General features: G+C 33.0%; 1 pseudogene; it reads left to right on the forward strand.

Annotated features, from left to right (window-relative positions):
- Positions 1-22,126: 22,126 nt before the first annotated feature.
- Positions 22,127-23,012, forward strand: LOC127541222 (ADP/ATP translocase 3-like; annotated as a pseudogene).
- Positions 23,013-23,306: the final 294 nt, after the last annotated feature.

The raw sequence follows: 23,306 nt of genomic DNA on the forward strand, positions 1-23,306 counted from the left end.
ACTTGGTTTTATCTTTGACTACCTTGCCTTCCCTCTTGGAATAAATGGAAATAAAAATGTTTGCTGGCTAAGGAGGTTTCAGAACTCTTTCAGTGTTCTAGTCATAGCAATTGCTTTCATCACTTAAATTTGTTAAGAAAATGAAGATAGTCAATATCTACTGTTGTGCCTGCATTTATATGTATGTATACACACACACATACCAAAACACAGAACAGTATATGTATATATATATGTACATGTATGAATATACAATCTTTATTGATGTGTATAATGCACATGTGTATAGATAATATTTTTTCTGTATAAATGGTCACACATATATGCATGTACATATATGTGTGTGTGTGTATGTGTGTGTGTGTGTGTGTAGGCATTTATACAATAAAGTAGGTATAAATGTAAATGAATAAATATATATCATTTTTTTCCCTCAGAATCAACTGATTGATTTTTTTTAACTAGGTAAAAGAGGCCATTTGTTGCCTCATTTCTTACTTACCCTTAATCACTGCATGGGTGTCAGTCAAACTGAGTCCTGTTAAGACTTTAACTCAAAAAAGACAATGTGTTTCACTGTATCTAGCTCCATCTCTAGTCATTCAAATATTTATCTTGCCACTGGACCCAAAATCTCTGGAGGAGAAAATGAGACTAGTGACTTCGCACAGCCCACCCTCATTTAAATCTAATACACATGCATGTCATGGCATTTCTTCCCTATTATTATCATGGTTCTCTTCAAAAATGAAGGACAAACAACAACAACAATCATATTAATACTATTCTTTTTAATATTAGTATGGTATAGAAGAAACAGGTCATTCTCTACAGAACCATAACTGTACTAGGTGCCTAAGTATTTGAACCTTTTTTCCCCCCCAGTAAATAAAAATTGGGCTGTGGGCCTGAGGAAAGGAAGAAAACAGTGTAATTCACTCTAAAATTGTGTGAATCAACAAACATGAATTAGGTACTTACCAGGCACTATGCTGAGTTCTGAGATTACAAAGAAAGGTAAAAGACAGTTCAAGGAACTTACAATCCAAAGGAACCCTGATATCATGCCATTGAGGGAGGAGAAAAAAAAATTGTTCCTTTCAGAGCAAATGTTTGGGAATTACAAATATAATCCTGGCAATTAGAGCTGTCAGTATTTTATTTTGAATACCAACTCAACCAGAAAGTTAATTTTGGTAATAATATAAATAAAAAGGCAACAAAAATGTCATTTTACTGAAAATCTTCATTATGGTAGTAATGATATTCTGCTTTATTAAATACTAAAAATTTGGAGAGGATTTTCTTTCCTTTTTGTCTTTTTTATTGTTGTTGTTTTAAAAATTAAGATTCAAATAGTTTAGTCAAAAGTTATTTCAATTAAAAATTAACAGATAAATCCTGAGTGCCTGCTTATATACATAAGATTATAACTATATATGTGTAATGCCATATACAAAAGAAATATAGTTAATAACATTAAATAAGTGCATAGTCTTTTGAGGGTAATAAATCTAACATTTATGAAGCAATTAGATAAGAAGCAAACTCAAACAATTAGAGACAATTGGAAGAAATACATTAGTTTGTATGCATATTGACATTTGTAGTAACAAACTACTTTATATACAATGGTCCTTATGATAAACCTTTGCTATAGGAAGTACAGATGTAATAATTAGTAGTAGTAATGTTTTCATGTTATATATAAGAAAACGGAAATTTAAATGTTTTATTAGTGACTTATGGCTGGCATAGTGCCTGGCACATAGTAGGCACTTAATAAATGTTTGCTGACTTAGATAAATCAAGAAAATTTTAGTTCAAATCCAGTCTTAGACACTTAGTAGCAATGTAAGCCTGTGCAAATCATTTAAGCTCAATCTCCTCAATTTCATCTACTATAAAATCGGGATAATAATAGCATCTACCTGCCTGTGTTGTTATAAGGATCAAATGACATACTATATTTAAAATGTTTTGCAAGCCTTAAAAAGCCATAAATGCTAGCTGTTGACTACTGACTTACCCAGATGGGAGATTACAAAGTGAGAACTTTAACTTCCTAGTAGAACTGAGATTCAGAAGATTAAGAAAGATAATGGCATATTTCTGTACTATTCCATGGAGCTGACGAAAAAATTTTGACCATGGGTGCTGGAGCTAAAAAGGCTAGGATTAGTAATGTTTTACAAATCCAAGTTGAAGTAGTAGAATACTAAGGAAAATTGCAAGATTTCAAGCTTAATCGATAATTCTCCCATTCTGTCCAATTTAATAACCCTAGGTGCTCATGAATGTTTTCATGCCCAAATATACTCAGACTTCCCTGTGCATTGGTTTTCTCTGAATTCCTTACTCACCAATTTTCACTGTGGTAACAATTGGAACTAAGCACTAGCAATAGAACCAGAATGCAGAGATAAAAGATTTGCCATAATCAATTTAACTTTTCTTTTAAGAGAAAAGAAAGAAAGAGAGGAAAGGAGGGAGGGAGGGAAGGAAGAAAGGAAGGAGAGAGGGAAAGAGGGAAGAAGGGAGGAAGGAAAGAAGGAAGGAAGGAAGGAAGTAAAGAAGGAAGGAAGAAAAAGAAAGAAAAAAGAGCAAGTTTGGGAATAGACAAGCATATGTAATTCGTGGGTGCAATTCATGGGTTGTATTCAAATACTACATAAAACTCTACAATTGTTGCAAACAGTGACTCCTTAAAAGATTCCAAAACCCTCAGAGTTCCTATGTTGATTTTCATTTTTATCTGGTTCATTTACTGCATTAGTCCTAACTGTACATCTATAACAATTCTCATGGGGTATTATTGCTTCAGACATAACTGTCTGATCAAGAATGAAAGGACCAATATTTTCCAGAGGAAGAAAAGAAATTTGGAAATAAAGTACTTAGGAATGGGAAAGAGAATAAATTGCATGTTTTTTAATTTACCCTGTCATTGGACATGTAAAATAAATGAATCCATCAATATCTGAAAGTATATCATGTTGGGAAAGAATTGAATTCCCAATGTCACATTTAAATAATATATAATAGAATAAAAAATATTTTAAAAAAAGATAATCTTTTGGGTATTTAGGGGTCACAGACTAGTCTTGAGTTTAATAAAGCACAATGGCACTATTGAGTTTAATTTTAATTTCAATTCCCTGAGTTATGATGGATTATATATGGGAATCTTCCCAAATCTAATTTTTCAGGTTTTAATAGAAAGACCTTCAGGTAGTGAATATAATCAAAGTAATACCGAATTTAGTAAAAGATAGTTATTTTCCTTTTATGACATAAGCAGATTTTTTCAAATTATATTTAAAATAGTAACTAAAATAGCAGCTTTGGGAAATGTGCATGAAAGCTGGGTAGAGTTAAAAACTCTCTTAAATGTCCCTTAGAAAAATGGAAAAAAAAAGTGTCAGTCTAGATACAGGCCATTAAGCCAATATCCAACTCTGAGCTCTTAACATTTCTTTGCAGTCTAGTATTTAGGATTAGTTCTGTTCATTTAGAATTGTTCAAAGGGAGCTATATTCCTTCATTATAAAAAGTTCTCTTTTATTCACTAGTAAAAACACGAGATCATGTAGAACAACTTACTTTGCATAGTAATAGCTCATCTTCTGGGCACCAAGGCTTAAACAAATAGCCAAATCTAGTTCCCAGTTTAGCTAATCTGGTCGATTCTATTAATGTCCTATTTTCTTACTAAGAGAAAGACAATTATAAACCAAAAAATTCAAGAAAAGCATGCAATAAATATATACTATATGTCAAGCAGGGTAATAAACTGAGGATAAAATCAGAAAAACTATACTATACCTGCCCTCAAGATTTTAACAGTATAATAGAGAGAAACATTCTAGTAGAGCAGTATAGGCAAGGGAAAGAGATTTGTTATATGGTGCCACACAGATGGTGAGAAGAGTCAAAACAAAGTCATTTAAAATTGCCTTCCCAGAACTAAGTCTTCAAACTCTTCATTACTATTTATGAAATTGATATATGTCTTATGTCTTCTCTCCAACTTAAGGATGTAACTTGTAAGGAAGAGGATCAATAGAATTGGGTCATGTATATAGAGCAAATAATAATAATGATACTTTGTTAAAAATTGTATTTGCTACACAAACACACAGATTCAGAAAGAATTTGAATTGCCAAGACAATATTACTGTCATTCTTCTTGTCATTAAATTATCTTCTGTTGGACTTCAATTTACAAGCTTAAATTTCTTGAGTTCAATCTTGAGATCAAAAATGATCATTGCATACACACAAGAGATTCCAATATCATCAGATGAAAGTTTTAAAGAAACTTGAAAAATAAAATCCAATGCAGGGATATAAATGGTCCTCTCTCTTCAAATAAGCCAGAAGGACTTATTTAACAAATGTTACCTTCCACAAGCATTCTTTAAATACTTCATATTTGTAAGGTATCATGCTAGGTGCTAAATGAGATATAAAACGTAATGTGGCATGATATATAAAAATAGTAATGATTATAATAAGTAGTAATAATTTATATAGTGCTTAGATTTTTATATTATCTCATGTAATCATTGCAACAAACAAGAATTAGGTTTCATTATTCCCATTTTACAAATGAAGAAACTGAAACAGAGAGAGATTGAGTTTGGTCTAATATCAGTTCGTATGTTACACAGGATTTGAACCCAGGTCTTCCAATAGAAAGAAAAAATTTTGGAAAAATTATTTCTATGGACAAACTGACACAGAATAAGTGAATGTGACAACCGCGCTAGCACCCAGGACATCCCAGAATCAGCGGGAGTCAGGATAAGCAAAAGTCCGTCTTTATTATTGGTCTTAGACTTAGGATTGAACAGGATGGAAGCAGAATCTCCATGACCACCTTCTCCCTCATCTATGCCAAGAGTGTGTCCCTCACTCATCTTACTCCACCCCCTAGTCCCTCCTACAATCTTCTATACACTAATCACTGAGCCAGTACAGATAGTGGAAAGGACCATTTTCTAAGCATACGCCCATAGAGTATTGTCCAATCAGTAGTTAGCCTGAAGCGCTCAGCAGTCCCGACCTCAGTGTATCAACCCAATAGTTTCAGCCCTCTACAAGTGAAGAATGGTACATGATAAGAGACAATTTTGTAAACAAATCACGTTTTTGCAACTTTAATTACTTGAGCCTATTTGTTTTAATAATTGATATGTAAAATATGTTCTTTTTTGTTCTTTTTTCAAATGAGTCAACATTAAGGCAAGTGATGATTTATATTTATTAAGGTTTACCTGAGATGGATGCAGGGCAAAATATCTTAGAATTTTTGTTACAGTCTTTAAAATATTTTCTTCATTTTATTGTAAGAATCTATCTCTATGCTCTACTGTATGAAAGCTACAAAGTGAGATTAAGGAAATCTCAAATCATTAAATCAGTCAACAAGGACTTATTTAAGTACCTGTTATGTGTCAGGCACTATTCAAAACACTAAAGCAAAAAAAAAAAAAAAAAAAAAAAAAAAAAAAAAAAAAAAAAAACAGCACCTGTCTTCAGGGAGCTCACAGTCTAATGAGGGAGACAACATGTAATAATTAGGTACAAATGAGATCGATAAATCTCAGAGGGAAGGAGTTCAGAAGCATTGGGAAAGTCTTTCAGGTGATAGGATTTTAACTGAGATTTGAAGAATGTCAAGGGAAACTAAGATGGAAATGAAGAGAGAAAGATAGTTCTGGACATGGGAAACAGTGAAAATAGTTGGAGTTGGGAAATGGAATGATATAATTGAGGAACAGTAAGGAAACTAGTGTTACTGAATGGCATCATCAAAAGATAAAATATAAGAAATATGGAAAGGTAGGAAGCAACCTGGTTGTGGAGAGATTTAAAAGCCAAATAGAAGACAGTATATTTGATCCTGGCAATAACAGATAGCCCACTATAGTTTATTGAATGGGGCAGAAGGTGATATAGGGTTTGAGTATCTGGGATATAGTAGAGGCAAGAACTATTTGCCAGCTGGATGGAAGAAGGGAATGGGGAGAGCTTTGAACCAAGGACATCAGTCAGCAAGGTATATCAATAGTTCAGGGATGAAGTCATTAAAACCTTCATCAGGTTTCTGTAAATATCAGAGAAGAGAAGGCAATATATAGGAGAGATGTCATGAGATATAAAAGACAATACTTGGCAACTGATTGGATATTGAAGATGAGAATGAGGGTTTGAGTATGATTGATTTGTGAACTTGGGGGACTGGGTCTCTCAAAGATAAAAAGAAATAACTAGAGAGCTGGTTTTCATTTTTAAAAGAAAGTATGTATACATATGTATGTATATGCATATATATAACAGAATATATAGATAACATTTATGTGTATACATATATGTGCGTATGTGTATGTGCGTGTGTGTGTGTGCCAGGACAATCTAAGTTCTAGTCCTTATACACACCGATTGTGTGACTCTTGGCAAATCACTTAATATCTCAATGCTCCAGACCTGTAATTTACAGTCTCAATCTCTATCTATAGATAGATGATAGATAGATAAATAGATGAAAGACAATGAATTAAATTGTTAATAAATACCAGGTGACAATCTGTTTCTTTTTTTTTTATTAATTAAAGCTTTTTATTTACAAAGCATATGCATGAGTAATTTTTCCAATATTGACCCTTGCAAAACCTTTTGTTGCAAATTTTCCCCTTCTCCCCCCCACCTACTCCCCCATCTGGCAGGTAGTCCAATACATGTTAAATATGTTGAAATACATGTTAGATCCAATATGTGTATACATATTTATATAGTTATCTGGTTGCACAAGAAAAATCAGATCAAGAAGGAAAAAAAGAAAAACTGAGGAAAAAAACCCAAAATGTAAGCAAATAACAACAGAGAGAGTGAGAATGCTATGTTGTGTTCCACCCTCTGTTCCCATGGTTCTCTTTCTGGGTGTAGATGTTTTTTTTTTTTTTTTCATCACTGCACAAGTGGACCTCGTTTGAATCATATCAATGTTGAAGAGAGCCACGTCTGTCAGAATTGATCATCATATATGTAGTCTTGTTGTTGCCATGTATAATGATCTGGTTCTGCTCATTTCACTTTGCATCAGTTCATATAAGTCTCTCTAAGCCTCTCTGAATTGATCCTGCTAGTTACTTCTTACAGAACAATAGTGTTCCACAGCATTCATATACGATAATTTATTTATCCATTCTCCAATTGATGGACATCCATTCAGTTTCCAGTTTCTTGCCACTACAAAGAGGACTGCCACAAACATTTTTGTACATGTGGGTCCCTTTCCCTCTTTTAAGATTTCTTTGGGATATAATCTCAGTAGAAACAATGCTGGATCAAAAGGTATGCACATTTTGATAACTTTTTGTGCATAGTTCCAAACTGCTCTCCAGGACAATCTGTTTCTTTTGAAATGAACAATAGTCAATATAAATTCACATAAAGGAATTTTTATAGACTAGGTCTAGTAGTGAAATTTTGAGTTTCAAATTGTCCTTAGGTTATCCACATTTATTGTCTTTTTGCATGTGGAGCATTATACTAAATTATTCAGTTATGAGAGCAGCCAAATTCATAATACCAATCCCCAAAGAGTCAATGGGGAAAAAACTTGCACACAGGAAACCACTGAAAAAAGCAAAATATAGCTTAATTACAAATAAATGTGTTATGGACCTAGTATCTAGTCATAAAGCATGATCATGGCCACTCTTAAAGAGCATTTTAGTTTGATTTTTTTTAATTTGCATTGCATCCATCTCAGGTAAACCATAATAAATATAAATCATTACTTGCTTTACTGCTGACTCATTTGAAAAAAAAAAGAACAAAAACATAAAAATTGTGTTTTAATGATGTAATATACAATGGGTTGTAGTATTTCCATCTTCAATTCATAGCCTGGTTTTAAAGGACTTTGTAAAATGTCATCCTGGCCTCCATACACAACTGATTTACTAAAAATAAATAATCATAGTTAATGAAATGAAAGTATTAATTTATTGCAATGGAAATCTTGTGATTTACAACCTATTTTCTTAGGTCCCCCTGCTCCTCCATGGCTAATGTTTCTGAGTAATAAACAGAAATAGAAAGTATATGATTGATTTCCAAAGTTACTATAGCTTAGTTGCTATAAAGGGAAGGAGAAAAAGGTTGTTTTTGTGATTATAATACAGTTAAATACAATTGTTAAACATGTTCCATTGCAACATTCTGGTATTGCTTTTTATTTGTACTGAAGTTTTGAAACTCTCAACAAACTGATCACATCTGACCATTCTATTGGGGCACATCTTCAGATGCTTAAAGTAGGCATCACCTGCCTCACTAACAGATTTGAGGCCTGTCAGTTACTCTCAACCTCGTTTAGCCCATCTGCAGAAACAGTTTGTCAAGGTGTAGCTTCTGAGCATTCTACAACTTCTTGGAAGCAGAGGTGAGAGTTTGATACTGGTGAACAACAAAAGTAGATGAGTAAATCTGAAAAAAGGTTCAAGAGGGATAACTTCTTATCTTTCTTTACCCCAGGAAACTGAAGAAGAAGCAACAAGTACAAATTACAAAAAGGAAAAAAATAGATTTGATGTAAGAAAAACAAGAAACTCTCTTACAAAAACAGTTAGCCAAAAATGAATTGAATTAAAAGTAGTGTTCTCCATCTCCCTGGAGGTATTCAAGCAAAAGCTAAATCATCAACTTCTCAGATGCATTGGGAGAAAAGATTCTTTTAAAATTTTATTTATTTATTTAATATTTTCCCCAGTTACATTTAAAACAACTTTTTTTACATTAGTTTTTAAAACTTTTGACTTCCACATTTTCTTCCTTATCCTCCATCTCCAGCCCATTAAGAAACCACATGTGAAGCTATATAAAACATTTCACAAAAGTCACATTGTGAAAGAAAACATAGATTGCCCACCCTAAAAAAAACACACACACACACAGACTAAGGAGAGAGAAAGCCAGAGACAGAAGACAGAGAGACAGACATATATACAGAGAGAGAATAGAGTGTGCTTCAATCTGTAGAGAGAGGAAATCTCTAAGAGTGAAATGAACTCATTTCAAATCCAAAGAAGCTTCTTAGAAGCTTAGAAGAAAATTATTAAAAATTTTAACAGGCAATCAGTTCCTTCTCTGGATTAATACAGTTAAATACAATTGTTAAACATGTTCCATTGCAACATTCTGGTATTGCTTTTTATTTGTATTGAAGTTTTGAAACTCTCAACAAACTGATCACATCTGACCATTCTATTGGGGCACATCTTCACATGCTTAAAGTAGGCATCACCTGCCTCACTAACAGATTTGAGGCCTGTCAGTTACTCTCAACCTCGTTTAGCCCATCTGCAGAAACAGTTTGTCAAAGTGTAGCTTCTGAGCATTCTACAACTTCTTGGAAGCTTGGAAGATAGAATTTTTTCATCATAAATCTTTCAGAATAAACATGGATTATTGTACTGCTGAGAACAGCAAAGTTACTTACAGCTGATCATCCCAAAACATTGCTATTATTTTGTATACAGTATATTTCACTTTGTTTGAGTTCATGGAGATCTTTCCAGATTTTTCTGAGAGCATCTTGCTCATCATTTCCCATAAAACAATAATATTCCATCAAAATGTGATTTTGATCACGTTGTGATCAAATGGTATGTCATACCACAATTTATTCAGCTATTCTTCAATTGATGAACCACCCCTCAAATTCCTTTTTTTTTGCCCTGAAAAGAGAGCTGCTATAAATATATATATATATTTTTACATATAGCTCATCTTCCTTCAGAAAAGATTCTTTTTAAGAAAGGATTTGAAAAGGTGACCATTGGGATCTTTCAAATTCTAAAATTCAATGATTCTGTAATAAGTATATCTGAAGGGGTAGAAGAAACCAAGAAAATAATCTTGAGTTTTAAAAAAAGTGATCTAGGGAACTTCAAGAAATAATCTATTTTTCTATAAATGAAAATATTAGAAAGGAAAAACCAAACTTTCACAAGCAGTATCGTGTAGAACATAGCTTCTTAAAATTGACTGCAAGATCTAGGATATATAATACTTTACTATGCTTCCCAGATAACTCACTTGCAAAGTGGTTAGAGTACTGGACTTGATGTTCTTGCTTGAATCTGAGCTCAAATCCAGCTTTAGATACATACTAATTGTATGACTCTGGACAAGCCATTTAACCCTGTTTACATCAGTTTCATCATCTATAAAATGATCTGGAGAAAGAAATCCTCCACTCCAGTGTATTTACCAAGAGGACTCCAAATAGGACCATGAAAAGTTAAATACAAATAAAAAATGACTGAACAATAACAAAATGAGCATATACCTTTCTGAGTTGTTCTGAGAGAAAAAAAAGTGTTTTATAAATTCTTGATGATTTTAACCCCTTCAACCATGGGCCTATGATATATACATTAAAATTATATAATATTATTTGAGAAATGTAATGACAGAATGTGAAGGTTTCAGGAAGATATAGAAGGAGTTTTTAGAACAGAGAAATATATGACTTTAGAAATGTAAATGGAAACAATACCAAAAATGAAAGTGAACTTTCTGTAATTATCACAATCAACCTTGATCCAAAAGAAGATATTGTAAGAACCTACATATTCTCTTCTTAGCATAGTGGTGGACTATAGATATATAAGAAAGAGATAAGCAATGTAGTTTATGAGACATAGTTGGGTTTACTTCACCCAAGTGTCCTGTGGAAAGGGACATCATTTTAATCCTTTATCCCTAGAACCTTCAATAAAAGAGTCAAAGCATTAAGTATTGTTATAAAGAATTAACAACTAGTTCCTAAAGTGGGGATTTTTTCAGACCAGTTTTGCATGGTCATGCCATCAAGTTGTTAAAGCAAACATTAGAATAAACTTTTTTTTTTTCCCCTGAGGCAATTGGCGTTAAGTGACTTGCCCAGAGTCACATAGCTAGGAAGTATTAAGTGTCCTTGATTTGAACTCAGGTCCTCCTGACTTCAAGACTGGTGCTCTATCCACTGTGTCACCTAGCTGCCCTGATTAGAATAAACTTTAAAAAAAAAACTAAAATAAAAATAATATAATAAATAAATAAATAAATATTGAAAAAGTGAAAAGGAAAAGAAATTCAGAAAAGATGGTTCACAATGGAGATAAGTCCAACCTTACAACCTGCTAACTTCTGTTTCTACTATGTCATGCTGCTTCCAAATCAGATGGAAGTAACTTGAAAATGAGATTGACTGTAAGAACATTAATAACAGGTATGGAGTCAAGATGATGGAGTAAAGGCAGAAAGCTACTTGAGCTCTCTCAGTTTCCCTCAAAAACCACATGAAACCAAGTCTCTCAACAGAGTCGGATGGACTGAAACCACTCTCCAACTTGGAGACTGGTTAGAAGGACTTGAAGGAAGATCAGTCTCACTGGGGTGAAAGGGGTGTTGAGCCCATCTCAGATGGGGTCTAGGAAAGCAAATGAGAGAGTTTTAATCACAGGGGATCAGCAACTGAGGTCCTCTGTCCTGGCTAAGTAGTAGAGCAAGACAATGAGGCAATCCCCAGTCTCAGCTCAGAAGGCAAATTCTGGGAAATCAGGCTGTTTCCTGGAAAGAGCAGATAAAGTTACCAACTGCAAACACTGTGCTCAAAGCCAAGGCACAGAGTTACACAGGAAGCTTGGGACAATGCCACCTTTACTCAAGGAGCATAGCTAGACCATAAAAGTGGCAGGGGGAGAGGGGGGAGAGGGGATTAAAATAAAATACCAAAAGAAAAAGTTTAAAAAAAAAAAAGAGCAAGAAACAGAAATGAATTTTGACCATAGACAGTTACTATGGTGACAAAGAACAAACTCAGTGGAGGGCAAAATGTCCACAGTCAATCTCAAAGAGTGATATAATTGATCTCAAACCCCAAAAGGCTTCTTAGAAGTGCTCATAAAAGATTTTTAAATGCAAATAAGAGGGATGATAGAAGATAAAATGAGAAAAGAAATAAAAAGTATGCAAGAGAGAATCAACAGCTTGGAAAAGCGAAGCAATTTCCCAAAAAATGCAATTGGCAAAATGCAAAAAAAAAAAAAAAAAAAAAAAGAAAAGAAAAGAAATCCACTGAAGAAAACAATACCTTCAAAAGTAGAATTAACCAAATGGAAAAAAAGTGATACAATGACAAACTGAAGAAAACTATATATTAAAAATTAGAATGGAACAAATGGAAGCTAATGATTCTAAGAGACAAGAATCAGTCAAACAAATAAAAAGAAAGAAAATGTGGAAGAAAATATGAAATAACTCATTGGAAAATAGATCCGGAAGAGACAATTTAAAAATTATAAAGGAATTCTTCAAGAGATCATTGAGGGAAAATGTCCCAATATTCTAGAAACAGAAACATTGAAAGAATTCATCAATCAGATTTGGAGAGAGATTCCACAAGGAAAACTCCAAGGAATATTGTTGCAAAACTCCAGGGCTACAATCTTAAAGAAAAAAAAATACTTCAGAACAATTCAAGTAGACAGGAGAAACAATCAGAATTATCCAGGATCTGACAGTTTCTACAACAAAGGATCAGAGGACTGGAATATCATATTCCAGAAGGCAAAGGATCTGGGGTTACAACCAAGAATTAACTAACCAGAAAGACTCAGCATTATCTTTCAGCAGAGATAATGGATCTTCAATGAAGTAAGAGACTCTGTGGAAAAATCAGAACTAAACAGAACATTTAATCTTCCAACACAGGATACAAGAGAAGCATAGAAAGGTAAACAGAGATAATTAGGATTTTTTCTATTCTTTGCAGAGAGGTTATCAAAATTTACAATGAAGTCCATTTATTGTAACTATGAAAAAAAAAGGAACATAAATGGGGGAAAATATATATTATTTAAAGGTTAAACTGTTTACATTTCTAGATGGGAAAATGATATCTGTAACTCTTGAGGACTGTATTGAGGGTATGGTTTTGAATGAACTTTGATGTGATAATATCAAAGAAAAAGACAATAAGAAATAGAAAAAGCACTTTACTGGGAGAAGAAGAAAGGGGAGATATAATGGGACAAATTAAATCATAGGCACAAAAGAGTTATTATAATTGAGGGAAAGAAGGGAAGAAGATGAGCATTGTCTGAAACTTGGTCTCATAAATTTTGACTCAAAGAAGGAATAACTTAATTATTCAGTAGGATATAGAAATTTATCTAACTCTATAAAGAAGTAAGGGGAGAAAGAGAAAAGAAAAGGGAGAGGCTGGATAGGAAGGAACTCAGAAAAACTAGGGAAAAAAGTAAGAGAAGGGGGTCAGGATCAAAAAAAAAAAAAGATAAGGTAATGAGTGAGTGAGTTAAAAAAAAAAAACACTAGTAAGGACAGGGTGAAAAGAGCAAACAAAAGTTATACACAGGGAAGAAAATAAGATAGAAGGAAATGCAGAACTGGTAATCATAACTGTGAATGGGAATGGGATAAGGTCTTCCATAAAATGGAAGCAAATAGCAGAGTGCATTAAAAAGCAGAATTCCATAATATATTGTTTACAAGAAACATTTGACACAAAGAGACACATACAGAATAAAGGTAAAGGCTGAAAGTGAATTTATTTCGCTTCAGCTGAAATTTAAAAAAGCAGGGGTAGCAAGTCATCTCAGATATAGTAAAAGTAAGATAGATCTAATTAAAAGAGATTAGGAAGGAAAACACAACTTGATAAAAAGTACCATAAATAATGAAGTAATGCCAATCCTAATATATATGCATTAAATAGTGTAGCATCCAAATTCAGAGAGGAGAAGTTAAGTCACTTACAGGATAAAATAGATAGCAAAACTATACTAGTGAGGGATCTCAACATCCCCCTTTAAGAATTAGATAAATCTAACCAAAAAATAGACAAGAAAGAAGTTAAGGCAGTGAATAGATTTTTAGAAAAGTTAGACATGATAGACCTCTGGAGAAGACAATAGGAATAAAAAGGAATATACTTTTTTTTTTTTTTGCCATTTCTTTCTCTAGCTTATTTTACAGACAAGGAAATTGAGATAGTTTTGTGACTTGCCCAGTGTCACACAGCTAGAAAGAAAGAAAGAAAGAAAGAAAGAAAGAAGGAAGGAAGGAAGGAAGGAAGAAAGGAAAAGGGAAAGAAGGAAGGAGGGAAGGAGGGAGTGAGGGAAGGAAGGAAGAAAAATATAGATAGATTATTTGGGGCTGTAATATTTCAGTCAGAAATTTCTCTGATATGCAGACTGATAAAGAAATTGCTTGAATATTAGAGAGACTATCATGCAAATCAGCAGGGTGGCTAAATCCTGCTTTTATTAAATAGTTCCACCCTGTTGATTGTAGCAGAAGTGTTGATTGTTCCTGTCATTATTCTCCCAACTCTAGGAATTTTCAGAGTATTATCTTCCAATGCTCCTCTGCATTCATTCCCTCTCTCTCCATTAACCAATTTATTTTGTTGTCATTCTTATTCACAGTTTATGAAAGTATTCATATTTTAAAAGTTTTTAATAATTTAAAAAGCAATAAAAAAAGACAAAAATAAAACCAATGAAAAGCACAATGTTCCCTAATAAAAAAAATAGAACATCATAGTTGTCAGGAAAATAGAATTTGTCCAGTTGAAAGATCTTACATATTGGTTTATTGGGGAGGGGGGGGGTATGACTTTTTAAAGAAGAGTCAGCACAATCAGGATCACTGCAGCATAAAAAAAGATTTAAGATTGTAACCATTTTCATTTAAAGAAGAAAATCATTTGAAAAGCTTTTATGTCTTTCAAAATACAAGAGGGTAATAGTTCTCTACATTTTATTATATAGTGTAACAAAAACAACAATAAAAAAAATAGAGTTCCTAAACAAGGGTCAATAAATGTACTTTTTAAAAAACATTTTGATAACTATTTCACTGAAATTTGTTTTGTTTGTATTCCTACATATTTTTTTTAATGTATTTAAAAATATTCTGAGAAGACCTCCTTAGATTCTTATTGAGGACAGTGACACACAATAATATTAGGAATTCCTGGTCTATATTAAAGAACTGTGAGATTGTGTAAAAAAAAAATTCGTGGCTTAAAAATGAATCATGATTTTAATTGAGAATAAGATAATGCAAGTTGTGCAATGAGTTTTTGGAAAAATCAATTAATTTTCAATCATAGGTATACTCAAAAGGATTCTGGAAGATGGTAAGGGAAGTCAGAAAATTCCAAGCTCTCTAGATTTCCCTCACAAAGATAAAACAGTACCTCAGGATGAACATAGAGTGGTAAAAATAAAAAAGATTAAGGACAGAAGTATTCCTCCTGAGACAACCAGAGAAGATCTGAATAAACATCCAAGGACAAAGTTTGGTCCTTGTAAAATGTAAACACCTTGTAAAATGTTAAAACTCATGATGAAACAAAAGAATATTTAGTCTTTTACAAGAATCAGCTAACCCAGAGGAACTTTTCATGATGATGGAGATAATGGTATGTGGATTATTGGTGCCAAAGAGGAAGAGTCTGTGGCACTTTCCAATGTAGCAGAGAGCAGTTTAACTTCAAAAAATCAGGTAGCCATCCAAAATGGACTCATGACAAATGCCTAGGGCTTGGGATTGTTGAAAGTGAAGACAAGACCATGGAAAATAATGAAGAAAAGAAGGACAGATGCAAAGAAGAAAAGGTAAAAAAAATTCCAACTTGTCAGTGAATTGAAATGGCAGATTTCCATCAGTGTAGGCTAGGGAGGTGACAGTTTGCTAAAATTTAGTAAATCTAATTTTATAAAGTTTTCTATATTTTATATATGTCACCCCTTCTCTGTTAATTTTCACTTTCTGTGTTTTTTTTAATTATAGGAATAATAAATCTGAAATTTGCAGCTGAGAGCAGAACTTGCACCTATCATTTTAATGCAATATTTTTTTTGTTTTCAAAAATAAATGTAAGAATTTTACTTAAATTTTACTGTTTGTAAGTAATTTGTAGAAATTTTGTTTTAAGTTTAAATATCTCAAAAATTGTAAGAGTGTTTGTTGAGGAGTATACTGAAGCAAAGTAGAAAGTTGCTACCAATCATATTTGTAACTATCAATTAAAAAAAAAAACTTTGTTTGTCTGTCATATGTATCGTGATTCTGCTTTATCTATAAAATATAGTCAAGTACAATCCTGTGATAGTTCTGATTTTTCCCTCCTCCTATTTGTCAGTGTTTTATTATGAAGTAAACTTTAACATCATATATAAATCCCTGAGCAGAACTTGTTTATATAAGTTGTTAATTATTTTAATAGCACACAGTTGTTAGCATCTTCCTCAAGTAGAGCACATTACTGTGACCAGTCTTTGAAGTGTACCACAGAACAAGTTGTGTTACTTTGGTGAACTAATAATAAGCAAGTTCAGCACTACAGTAAATTTTTAAACTGGGGAAAATAGCATTTTTGCTTTGCCCAACAGTTGAGAAGTAGAAAAGGCAAACACTTCTCATTATATGCATAATAGTAAAATCAGATTAGGTAGTTGGATGAAATGGTTTTCTGCTGAGAGTAAGAATTTAATACAAATATAGGAAAGTTTTAGAACCCTTCCTCTTTTGTTTCAAAACTCACTTTTGGCACTCTTTGGAGACTGATTCATGGTCCATAGACACCCAATTACTCTTTGAGGAATAAAATTAGTCTGTAACTAACAACCTTATAGATAAAACTCTGCCTAATGTGTACTGTTAAAAAAATCCTTCAATGCTCATGTGGTATGGCTGAAGCTAGGATGGAGTAGATTCTGTCAAACTTTACATACAGATGTTTGTAGAGCTGAAGTATTTAATGGGGGAAAAAATAGTAATTTTTACATGATTTTAAAAAGTGGAATGTCTTAAATTACAAAATCAGCTACATATATATTAGGCAACAAGGACAAATTATTCACTAGAAGTGTTTTGAATAATTTGTTTTTCAAATGTCACCAATTAAAAAAAAAAAGTTTTTGTCAAGAAGTTTGTTGCAACATTGACCCGGTTTGCATTTATTTCTGTTTTAGTTTCAGTTTATAAAATGACTTTATCATTTCCTTTTTGGAGGTTAGTATTTACAGTTAAAAATAAAATAAAATTTGAAATAATTAACATTAAATGTTCATTTGAGTCTGTACGATTGGAGGGAGGGAAAGGAAAGTACTCTTTTTCAGATTTAAGAAAGCCAAAATAACTATGCTTAAGTACAAGTGATTGTTATTTCTGTTAAAGCCTTAAACATCTTAAAATGAAATTGTTATCTCTTCTCTGCCCTTATTTTTGATAAATATATGTTTCTGGCACCTTGGTGTTTTCGACAATAGCATTTGCTAAAAGCTGGTTTTAAAAAAGAGGTTAGGGTGGGGGAAGAAAAGGTAAATATATTTGGTAAAATGAAAGAAAACTTCACTTATGCATCTTTTCCTTATACTATTTTGTTACCTATAAATGGCTTATTAAAGCATGTCAAAGCAAAATGCATATCATTGCTATTAATTAGGAAATAATCTAAGTTGAGATACCATGTTATCAATGAGTTGATTATCTTCAAGCAAATAACACATTTTTTTGGACACTGTAGTATTCAATAGATAACTTATTTTTACCATATTTGTCCCTTAGAAAGGATACTCACTACACATTGTTGTACATTTTTGTTTTGCTGAAGAAAACAAGTGCTTTTCTATGGTGGAAACTCAGATAGAGCTCATAGGACCTTTGTAGTTAAAGGGTATCCTGAGAGAAATCACATCATATTTTGAAAGCATATAACACTGCTTTAGTTAACTAAATGTATAATGATTTTTTGTTCAGTTACTTCCATAATTAAGAGGGAAGAATCCCAGATTAATGCAAATGCATGTCTTTTCAAAGCCCAGGATTAAGCACAGCATGCATTTTTTTTAATCTAAATTTTAATTTTATACTTACTGACATATACACTAAAGCTAAATTGTTCTTATTAAGAAATTGTCTAATATTTACAGTAGCAGGAAATATTAACACTTTGGTACCTGCATTGACAGACTCTCTTGTGCCCAGAGAAAGGAACAAAATGAGCCAAAGGATGTTTCAAGGAAGGATTAAGAAAGCTGCTTAATCACAAGAAGGCCCTGACTTGGTTCTTAGGTGTGTATTCCTTCCAACACCCTAGGATTTTTATTATTAAACACAATAGATGACTCTATTTGGTGTGATGTATATTGCAGTAGGGCCTCTTGTACATTGTCACATGCCAATAAAATGTTGTAAATAGTGGGCAAAAAATCAAATGAGAAATATTAGGGAATTTTTTTTTAATCCAGGAAAAACAAGAAGCTTATGAAAAGAAAATCAACCAACTGAAAAGGAGATCCAAAATCTTAAAGAAGAAAATGACTCTTGAAAATTAGAATTGGGCAAGCAGAAACCAGCAAAGAATAATAAAACAAAGAAATAATAAAACAAAATATAAAGAATAAAAAATAGAAAAGAATATGAAACACCTCATAAGAAAACAACAGATCTAACAGAAGAGATCAAGAAGAAAAAATATAAAAATAATTGGACTACATAAAAGCTACAATAAAAAAAAATCTTGACACAATAATACAAAACAATTAAAGAAAATTGTTCTCATTGGGTTAAAGAGGGAACAATACATAACAAAAGTGTTACAACAGTAAAGTTGAAATAGAAAAAGTTCAATCTGAAAGATATCCTCTAAGGAAACTTTAGGGGAATATCATAACCAAATTCTGACACCCCTAGCTCAAGAAGAAAATATTACAAGCAACAATAAAATTAAAAAAAAATTCAAATATGGCAAAACCACAATTAGAATCATGCAGGATTCAGTAGCAGCTACATTAAAAGATTACAAGTCTTGGAACAAACACTATGTATGAAAGAGCAAAAGAACTGGAGTTTCAGCTGAAAATATATCCAACAAAGTTAAGCATAAATAATTGAAAAAAAATAGATATTCAATGTTTTTCTAGTCATTCAGGATTTTGCTGCAAAAAGATCTGAACTTAATAGAAAATTTGACAAATAAGACCCAAGAGAAATGTAAAGTAAATATCAAAGTCTAATTAAAAGGAACTCAATAAGAATAAACCATTTACTTCTTCTATGTGGAAATATAAGTAATTTGTTGAAGACTGTCAGTAATTGGATAGTTATACAAATGAGGTGTGAGAGAAAGAACAGATACAGAGAAACTAGATGGGAGAGGAGGATTAATAGCTTTGGAACCCTCATCAGAAATGGGTTAAAGAAGTAAATAAACATTATATTAGACAGAGAGAGCGAGAGAGAGAGAGAGAGAGAGGAGGAAGGGAGGGAAAGAGGGAGGAGTGCAGGGATGAAGGGAGGGAGGGAAGAGTGAAGGGAGAGAGGAAAAAGGATGTTAAAGACCATGCCTAAATGAAAGAACAGGTCAATTCTCAGAGAGCCTCCACAGCTGTGAATAGTAACACTTGAAGAAATTGCAAAGAAGTTTTTTGTAGTGTTCTGGTTGGTTTTCTGGAGGTCTTTGGATGAGCCTTCGTTTCAGCAGAGTAATCTCCACGAGAATAGCCAGAGATAAAGTCCAAAAAATTTTATTGTCTCCTTCACAGTCTTGTCTCCTTGCCTGGGGCCTGGGCTAGTTTTCTGGAGGCCCTCCAGAATGTGTCTGTGGGGGAGGCAGGAGGACCACCATGATGGTCTCTGTCTTGAAGTCTGTCTCGATTGGAGAGTTTGTGCTCCAGTCCTCTGTCTTCCCTGAGTCTGTTCCAGTGCCCCACAGTGGTGGGAGATGGAATGAAGCTCTCTGAGTCTGAGAGCCTGTGCTCCAGTCTTCAGCCCCCACAAAGGTGTGAGATGGAATGAATGTATCTGGTTGAGTTTGTCCCACTTTACATACTCTATTATAATTACATCATCAGAGGTGTGAATCTTGTAGAACTATATTAAGTACTAAGTACATGTACTGAACTAGAGAACTATTAATCATCATGGTAAACTAAATAATCATTGTCTTATCAATTCCACTGAGTTAATACCTTGTAAGAATTTTTGTTTCAGAGTTCTGGCCCATTACAGCCTTTGAAGAAAATGTTCCTTGTAGATTGGGAATGAAATAAATTGGAGGCAAGAGGGAAGAGGAGAGAGATCAGACTAAGCAACTGCCTCTCAATGGAGAGGTCAGAGAACACAACTGCCTCTCATTCTCCTTGTATCATCATTATCATCCTCTCACATGAAGAGATCCATTCTACAGGTCTGAGTTAGACCTCCCCAGTCACTGGCAGGTGGCTCCCGTATCACAATAGAGGGAGATCTAGAAAGGTATAAAAATCTTCCAAATTCAAAAAGGAATGAGGCTAAGGAATAGGGAGAAATCTTTGAGAAAACAGCATATACATTTGGAAGGGAATAAAAGTCATCTAAATTTATAAAGAAATAAGTGGGTGAGGAAATAGGATTAGAGGAAGAGCTATAGAAGCCTATGTAAATTAGCAGGAATGGCATAAAGAGGAAACAACATATATATTTGTAAAGCCATAGAAGTCTACCAAATTCAGATAGAAAGTACATGGGGAGAGGACAAAGGAAGACTCCTTGAAGTGGGGTATGTTAAGTAACAGGAGGGCAAGGTTGCAGGTAGAAGTAAAGCAAAGGAGTCAAGAGAAATAGAAAATAAGAGATATAAACAAAATAATTATTAGGAGTAGAATTTGTCAGATACAAAAAAGCAGAGGTGGTAATCACAATCTCAGACAAAGCTAAAATTAATTTAATCAAAAGAGGAAAATAAGGAAATTACAATGTCAGCCATATTAATCAATATTATTTTATACTAAAATAACTAGACAATATATGATTGAAGTAATGCTGTTGTATAAGAAATAATGAGCTGTTGCATTGTGAAAAATACCAAAAATCTTGGTCTTAAGAAGGATGATGTTAAGTACATTAAGGAAAACAGAGAACAAACAGTATGGTTTTACAAAGATGAATATGAATGTACATATGCATATGTCTATGATTATAGATATTTATGTGTATATGTGTATATATGTATATGTATATATATTTTTTCATATGTTATATATAGATATATGTGTGTGTTTAAAATACAATTTTAAAGTACACATTAGAGAACAAAAGAAAACCTACAGGGAAGCAAAGAAAAGATAGATAACTCTGAACAAAATGTGTAATATTTATTATATTGGAAATGGAAATCCTTTGCTTTATATTTTGAATCTTCTCTTATGGTCTGCTGTGCACATGACAATTTTTTTTCCTTTTCCAATCTTGTATTTAAGTTTAAAATAAACAAAATTTTAAAAGAAACTCTAAAAAGTCACAGATCCAATTTGAATCACTGGATTCAAGGAGTAGCCTCCAGGGGATCACACTTAGATTTCTTCTTAATAAGATTTTCTTCTACCTTTGGTTTGCTTTAATTGAAGCTAAAACCAAAAACTTTGCTCTTACATACTAAAAGATGATTAGAGCGATGAAATAAGAGAAAGAGTATTAATGGCATGTAATTAACACCATTTGAAAATGGTTATTTAAAAGTTACAAAGTTTATTTTATCCAATGTATTACTTTATGGTGGGAATATATTCTATATTCAACTCTTCTTAAATTCTTCTAATTTAGCATTTCTATTAAAGAGTGGTTTTTTTTTTCCCCACTGGTGGGAGGGCAAGGTGTCAAAAAGATCTTAAACAATGATTTTCAAATATGCAGTAAATACAGTTTGCATAAACATAGTGATACTAATTTGTATGAGGAAATTTTTCCTACTTGGATCAGTAGACTCTAATAAGATTACTTTTAAAAAGGATAAGATAAAATCCTACAAAACAGGATAAGTGATGGATTCCGAGTACTTCCAATGTATCCTAAAACAAGTCGTGGCCAGAAACACAAGACTATATTGAAGGAAAGAATATTCTTAATCTGTGGGAAAGTATTTTAAAATAGACATGATCTTTCTGTCTGAGCTGTAATAAAGATCTGTTGAGGCAGCAATGAGTTTCCCAGTTTTTTGGCCCTCTCTCACACTGATTTTATTTTTCTGGTTCTGAAATCTTGTTCCTCTGTAACTATGACAGAACAGGCTATCTCCTTCCCCAAGGACTTCCTAGCCAGTGGCATTGCTATTGCTATCTCCAAAACTGCTGTGGCCCCCATCAAAATAGTCAAACTACTAAGGCAGGTTCAGCATGTAAGTAAAAAATTTGCTGCAGATAAGCAGTATAACGGCATACTGAATTTTTCAGTCCAAATTCCAAAAAAAAAAATAAGGTGCATTTCTTCTGGTGGGGTAATAGCAAATGCCATCAGATATTTCCTCATCTAAATCCTTAACTTTGCCCTGAAGGATAAATATATAAAGCAGGTATATTTGGGAGAAGTGAGCAAGCACACAAAATTTTAGATGTATTTTTTGGCAATCTTACCTCTGGTGGGAAAATTATAGTCATTCTGTCTTTGTTGTTTACCTTTTGGATTTTGTGATAACTCTCTTAGTAACTGATCTTAGCATATCTGGTAGAGAGAGAATTCAAAGGTCTGGGAGACTGCCTTGCAAAAATCAACTAGGTAATTGAATTCATGGCTTATATCAAGGTTTCTGTGTCTCACTGTACATTATTATTATCTATTGATCAGCCTACTTTGGAATCTATGATACAAGAAAATGTATGCTCCCAGATCTGAACAACACTCATATTGTGATAAGTTAGTACAAAGAGTGACTGCTGTAGCCAGTTCAGTTTCCTATTCCTTTGATAGAGTAAGATAGAGAATGATATTGTAATATGGGCAGAAACGAACTAATATCATATACACTGGGACAATTGACCACTGGAGGAAGAGTGATAAAGATGTGGGTGTCAGAGCTTTCTCAAGGGAGCTTGGTCTAATGTTCTTATTGGCACGTGTAGATTTTTGTGCTTGTCCTCTGTGATGAATTAAGGAAAATAATCTAAGTATATCCTAATTAAAAATGGAACCAATGAATATAAATCATGTAGAATACTTAACTATGGTTAGTATAAAGGGCTGAAACTCTGAGTTGATGCACTGGGGTCAGAAAACAAAGCACTTAAGATTAATTACTGATTGGACAATACTTTATTAGTATATGTTTGGAAAATGGCCTTTCCCACTATTCTGTGCTGATTCGATCTTAATTGTGAGAGGGATTAGGAGGTGGAGTAAGACAAGCCAGAATCACTTTGGCAGTAGACAAAGAGAAGGAAGGTCATGGAGATCCTGCATCC

Source organism: Antechinus flavipes, chromosome 6 (assembly GCF_016432865.1).
Source record: "Antechinus flavipes isolate AdamAnt ecotype Samford, QLD, Australia chromosome 6, AdamAnt_v2, whole genome shotgun sequence".
NCBI classification, from domain to species: Eukaryota; Metazoa; Chordata; class Mammalia; order Dasyuromorphia; family Dasyuridae; genus Antechinus; species Antechinus flavipes.